The sequence below is a fragment of the Dermacentor silvarum genome, chromosome 3 (assembly GCF_013339745.2).
Source record: "Dermacentor silvarum isolate Dsil-2018 chromosome 3, BIME_Dsil_1.4, whole genome shotgun sequence".
Classification (NCBI taxonomy): Eukaryota; Metazoa; Arthropoda; class Arachnida; order Ixodida; family Ixodidae; genus Dermacentor; species Dermacentor silvarum.
The window spans coordinates 40863260-40870593 of NC_051156.1; positions in this window are offsets into that span (position 1 = coordinate 40863260).

Genomic DNA, 7334 nt, shown 5'->3' on the forward strand with positions numbered 1-7334 from the left:
GCTTTCTGAGCGACGCCTTGGGGAACTTGAAAAGGGTCGTGGGCTTGGTGATCGGTAGCGGGCGGGCGCTGGTGACCGTGACTGGTGTTGGTAACTAGCAGCTGCAAGTTGACTTCGCGACAAGTAATCTTCGATATCTATGGGTCTTTCCCCATTGTGGGGGCAAGGTGCATTGACAGCGAATCCACGAAGGCCGACTCGCCGATATGGGCATCATCTGTACATGTGTCCGGCCTCTCCGCAATGGAAGCAGAGCGGCGTCCTGTCGGGTGTGCGCCACACGTCGCTTTTCCGTGGTCTGTACTCGTGGTCTGTACTCGTGGATCTTTCTCCCTGGAAAGATGCACTGCGGGGAGCCGGTGGGCGTGCACTGAGGGCTGCGAATGATGTATTCTGCACGGCAGGCTGACGCACAGCGTCAGCGTATGTTGGTACGCGGCGTTCCTGCAGTGGTTGCCTGAGTGAAACAGGCTGCACCTCCGGTTGCGGTTCTAACATGGCATGCTCAACTTCATCCCGAATGACGGCGGCCAGCGAAGAAACAGTCGACGCGACTTGCGGTTGCTGCAGCTTCCGACGCTCTTCTTTAACGATAGTTCGCACCAGCTCTCTCAACGCTTCGGTGTTGCTCATGCCTGCCGAAAGAACGTCCACAGGGGCGCTGCTGACATCACGGTTCTAAAGTCCCTAAAAAAAACTAAAGTAGCGCCATTGATGATGATAAGTGGTTCTTGAGGGAAAGGGAAAGGTTGGCGCTATCTTCTGCAGCCCTTGAGGGAGCACGGCTCAGCACGGCTCAGCGCCAATAAAAAGTAGCGCCATTCGTGTCGCCCATGCAGGCTCCTCCTCTCCCGCGTGTCTTGCAGATTGTAAATGGAGCCAGTTGAGGGGTGGCATGGCTGTTGGCCGAAAAGATGGGCTTGTTCAAATCTTTCCGCTAAACGGACTAGAGCGCTGCGGTCTAAAGCGATTCATTGGAAGAGTGTTCGAGAGATAAATACGGCAAGTATCATGCTTTGTAGACCAGTGAAATAATAAAAACGCTTGCACTGCAAAAAACATCACCTCAAGCAAGCAATACTCGATGCGAGAGCCGACCGTTTGCTTGCGGACGTGCTCGGCGCTGACGCTCTCGATGGCAGCGCCACTATCGCCGTGTAAACTCGGCGGCGCTAAGAATCTGCAAGCATGACGCACTAGCTTTTCTGAAGGTAGTGAAGGCGACATTTTGTCTGTCCACTGCGTTGTTTATTTTGGCACGCGATGCCGACCCGAAGAGCCGCGAAACGAGCACGCGTTCCACAGACGACACCGGCGTACCGTTCGCCGAGCGGCTGCCCGAGCGCGGCCGCGCGCCGCTTTCGCTTTCGCGTCCGTAATTTCTCCTGGACGCTGTAGGGGCGCTGCTGCAGCTACTGAGACCAAGTACAAGTGGCATGGGAAGGTCGAAAAGGAAATGAAATGGTGGGAATTCACCAAGGATTGAAGCAAGGATGCCCTCTGTCACCATTGTTGTTCACGCTTTACGTCAAGGGCATAGAAAGACGACTGGAAAACAGCGAATTAGGTTTTGATTTATCCTACGTGCGTAATGGACAAATGGTGCAACAAAAGGTCCCTGGATTGATGTACGCAGACGACATTGTGCTACTAGCGGACAATAAAAAAGATTTACAGATACTTGCGAATATCTGTGGGAACGCAGCGACAAATCTAGGCCTTAAGTTTAGCACAGAGAAATCAGGGATTATGATCTTTAATGAACACACGAGTAACTTCGTGGTGTCAATTCAACAGCAAGTAATACCCATAGTGAAGCAATATAAGTACCTCGGCGTACACATAAACGAAGGAAAGAATTACTCAAGCAACCACCAAGATAATCTGAAAATAAAGGGGAAGCGGAATGCAGCATTAATGAAACACAGAGCACTGTGGGGCCACAATAAGTATGAGGTGGTGCGTGGAATCTGGAAAGGAGTAATGGTGCCAGCGCTAACATTCGCAAATGCCATTATATGCTTAAAATCGGATATATTGGCGGGTTTAGAAGTTAACCAAAGATCAGTAGGCCGGTTGGCTTTGGGGGCACACGGTAATATGACAAATGAGGCAGTGCATGGAGACATGGGTTGGGCCTCTTTTGAAGTCAGAGAAGCACAAAGCAAAATTAGTTTTGAAGAAAGGCTCAGGAACATGGATGAAAATAAATGGGCGGCTAAAGTGCACAAGTATCTCTACATGAAAAGCGTGGACACAGAATGGAGGAAGAGGTCAAGGAAGTTGGCAACCAAGTACAGGATAATCGAAACTGTAAATAGACAACCAGGGGTAATCAGAAAGAAAGTGAGAGAAATAGAGACCGTGAATTGGATGCAAAGAATGGAAACGAAAAGGACAATGGAGATTTACAAGAATGAGAAGAAAGAAATTAGAAGGGAAAAACTGTACGATAACACAAAGGGCAGTGCCTGGCTATTTGAGGCTCGAGCCGGTTGCCTAAGGACGAAAACATATCGGAACAAATATTCGGAACTAGATGAGACATGTGTATGCTGCAGTAAAGATCCAGAGACCACTCAGCACATCCTAATGGAATGCGACGGGATCCACCCAGCGAGAACCGTAGGTAACGTGCAACTCCCAGAAGCGCTTGGGTTTAAAGTGGAAGGAAACATAAACAGATCAGCCGTAGAGATCAGCAAGAGACGATTAGAGTACTGGTGGAAAAAAAGCAGGGAAAATATCGATACGACCTGATCTCTTAAAATCATAGGCAGCGGTACAAGCTAAATTTTTGAAAAAGGTATACAAAAATGCGAGATAAAGAACATGTGTAGTATACCTGATTAAATCAAGCAGGCTAGGTGACTATTTGTCGCCACCCCGTTTCAAAGGGGATGCCAATAAATCATCATCATCATCATCATCAGAGAGGAGGCAGAGGCGAAGGGGTGCGGTTGGCGCTACTTTATTTTTTTTAGGGACTTTACACGGTTCTAGTGGCGGGCGCGCTGCTGCAGGGCCTTCTCTATCGTCGTCGCCTCGGTGCGAAACTCCGCAACAGTACGTGGCGGGTTGCGAACCAACCCGGCAAATAGCTCCTCCTTCACGCCACGCATAAGATGGCGCACTTTCTTCTCCTTGGACATGTTGGCATCGGCACGTTTGAACAGACGGGACATGTCCTCGATGTACATGTCGACATTCTCGTTGGTGCGCTGGTTCCTGGCTTGCAGAGCATTCTCAGCCTTCTCTCGGCGATCGGCGCATGCAAACGCAGCAAGCAGATGTCGGCGAAAGTCCTCCCACGACGTTAACACCGCTTCGTGATTATCATACCATGTCTTTGATGAATCCCCCAACACGAAGTACACGTGGCGACGTTTCCGTGCCGGGTCCCAGCCGTTGACATCTGCGACCCTCTCGAAGTGCTCCAACCAATCCTCGACGTCTTCGTACGTGTCGCCGTGGAACAGCTCGGGCATGCGCGGCGGGTACAGGACGACCTCAGGTGATGTCGCCTGGCTAGTCATCGTCGTGGCGTCAGTGGAAGACATCGTCAGTGTGGCCGTAGCAGTGGGAAGCGGTCCGAATTCAGGCGGGTCTCCCCGAAGTCGGCGGCTGGCGCGCTGGTGCACTGGGGTCACCTCTCCAGATTCCAATCGCTGAGGATCGGGGCTCCGGTCTCTGGCACCCAGGGAACTTCCAAACATACCCAGCACCTCTTCCAGAATGTAACGGTATTTCGAGGAGTAAAATACAAAAACTTGTTTATTAAGGGCGAACCTGTGCCCTGCAACTATGTACACGATGAGTTTTCAAGAACGTTCCACACGAGCTTCTCTGCGCCGAACGCACTTCTTTCTCTTCCAGTGATGGTCCGCGCCCCTGTCTCGTGCGCGTGCACGAGCGGCATACATTGCGCCACCCCACGAAACCAAGCAGGCGCGCGAGAGGTAGCAGACGCTCTTTTGACACAGTGGCTCGCTGGCTACCGTCGTAAAACACATGTTTAGGAGCAGACTTGCGGCAATATTTCAACATATATGGCATGTTTGGTAGAAGGTGTTAAAGGGAAGATTTACAACAAACAAAATGCGCAGGATCCCTCCGTCTTGTTTACACCCCACACCTAGTCAACGTAGCAGTTTAGAATTAAAGAAGTGCAACAAAACTGCAGCACAAAATGCCTAGTTTCAAATAGTGTAGATACAATGCGGCCTTCGTGCAACATTTTATATGTGAAATTTGAGAAGTTGTGTCCGGAATGGGGCACTAGCAAAAATAGGCATTTATTACACTGAAAGAAAAAAAGAAAATACTGCCGCGTGTGCTTGCGGGAAATGATTCTTACCTAGAACCATGAGAACAAGGCAAGTTTCTCGGAATGATTAGCAGGATCAGGCAGCACCCATGGCATGATAAAATAAAAGTCCTGGAATTTGGGCGAAATTCACAAACAGAGATTGAATGTTGTTCTACGCTTGGCACTATTGAAAGACTGTTTCTAAAAGAAGTTAGGCATGTACAGGAACTCTACCTTAGCGAGGGCTGTTTCAGTAGTATATATACCACGTGATAAAGCTTGGGTTGGCAGCAGTTTATAGCACTCATCCTAATACAGCATAAAATAATTGTCACTCCAGCTCAAAGCCGTTCTGCTCAGTAAAAGTTGATGGATATACACCATAAATTTATCAGCACCTAAATTTACGCGGGCCAAAAATAAATAAATAAAGACAGCAGAATTCAATGATTCTTACTGCTCTGCGCTCACTTACTACGACAGCAGCATTTTCCAGCAGGGAAGACCACCGTTTAATTTTCGATTGCCTGCTTTTTCCAGAAATAATTGCGTTCTCCCACTACGGTGAACTCGACAACGATCTAGCGGTTGTATGAAAATATATTCACTTAAATAAAGGGTATTGAAAAATATATCTTATCTCATTTGAAATGCATTCACTACACATAAACAACTGTTTAAATTTCTAATCAGCCTAAATATAAAATCCGCACATCACTGCCCCAAAATTATAGCAGGCAAACGCAACATAACATTGTAATCGCCACGACACACCGTGCTCCAGGCCGTCCCGAATCTACACATCGATGCAGTGCAGAAGCAACATTAGAAAAAAATTGCAACCTTAAGGAAGCAACAATACTATAAGAAATGTTAGAACTTCAACAGTAATATGCACACAAAGTGTGCAATTAAAGCGACAAGAAAAAGCGCTTGAGTAGCTGGACATAATTTTTAAGGCAACAAGTAGTATCCTGAAATTTACTTGATTGAAACAATCTTGCTTGTAAAACACACAACTCAATGCAAGGTTTCCTATTTTACTCCATCTAGCAAATTTGAAAATTTACAACATGCGCAAAAGAAATCCGCTCACCGTTGTAATCTTCAGGTTCCTGTGTTTCCGAGTTCATCCCAAATTAAAGACGGTTGTGGCCAGCGCCGACTTTTTTTTATTTGTGGCCTTCGCCTATAATTAGTTCTAACACTCACAAAACCCGGTCCAAGTTTGCTGCGTATTTTAAGATGAAGGCTTCGCAGTAGGAATGACGACTGCAAGCCAGCATTTTTCACGATAGCAGTACGCTGACAAGAACCGACAACGACTGCAAGCAGTCACGCCACCCAGTCGGTATGCAAGCTATGCATAGATGGAAAAAGTTCGAAGAAAGGGTGAATGAAGAAAACAGCATAAACGCCACGCTCTCCCCCGCGGGCCTAGCCACACCGCGATCTTCGGGTGGTAGCGACGGAGGGAGACAAGAGGAACAATAGTGACCCCCCCCCCCCCCCCGCATTCCGCCGTGCGTGCACACGCAGCTTATTCTGCTTCAGAATCAGCACTTATTATTCAAGGTCGGGACATATTACAAGTATTTAGTATACAGAATGAGGTCCCATAGTCAAGACTGTATCGGGACCTCCTGTACAAGAGCAATTATGATAGTTAACATCTTAAAGCAACAGTAGCAAACAATAAAGTAGTACACAAGCAAAAAAAAGAGGGTTAACCGAACAAAATACTCAGTAGATTGTAAAGAATAACAAGGTTTAGCATATCTCATGGGAACAAGAAGAATTGAAATAAAATAAAAAATTAAAATATAATAATCGTTTTATTTGCTTTGTTACACGAATAAAGAAATAAAAACTACGGATGAAACAAAAAAAGACTTATCAAACGAACGGGACACAATAAATCTCGTTAGTCTTTCAACAATAAATGCATTTGTAGTTCTCCTTTAAATTTCTGTAAAGATCTTGAGTTTTTCATTATAACTGGAAGAGTCTTCCATATTGCATATGAAGGTGAATTCTACGATCTGTTTGCCGTAGTCAGTGCGGACTCTTGGTGTAAGAAATTGGTTTTTAAGGCAAATCTGGTGGTACTGTAACTCATCAGGTTAGATGGTGAAAATGTCATCTGTGGTAGCTCGTTATTCAGAAATCTGTAGAAAAAAATACCTAGGTTATATTTAGTGAGTTCAGAAATGTAAGAATGTTATTCTCGTGTAGTAGAGATTTGGCATTAGAAAACGTGAACTGCAAGTAATTATTCTTATGGCTTGGTTTTGAACTATCTGGAGAGACGCAATATGAGTATTATGGGTGTTTCCCCAACATACTATACCATAAGTATCATTCTTTGTACAAAAGAATGATTAAAGTGAGAGTAATGTGCTGCGCGTGAAGTAAGGGTGTGTTTTAATTAAGATGCGTATACCGTAAGCAATTTTCATTTTTATGTTTGCTATATGATTTAGATATTTCAGATTACAATCAAGTAGAATGCCGAGGAAAGATGAACGTGAGCTTGGAGGAAGACAGTGGGGACCAAATGTGATACGCGGAATGGATGTTAAGGATCGCTGATGAGAAGAAAATACGACAAATTTAGTTTTAGTTGCATTAATAGATAACATGTTCACATTGCACCACCTTAGAATATTTTCTAAATCAGTATTTAGTTTAGTAACGAGAGAGGAGATATCTCTGTCAAAGGTGAATATAGTGGTATCATCAGCGTTTAGAATGCATTTTGTGAAAGAGAGACAATTAGGTAGATCATTAATATAAATAAAAACATAAGTGGCCCCAGGATAGAGCCCTGGGGCACACCAATGTTTGTAGTTCGCTGACGAGAATACACATTAGAAATAGAAACAACTTGAACTCTATTATATGAGTAGCTTTTTAGTAGTAAAAGGGCAGGGCCGCAAATGCCAATTGCCTCGAGCTTAGCGAATAGGATATTATGATTTATGCTGTCAAATGCTTGCGTTAGATCGATAAAAACTGAGGCCGC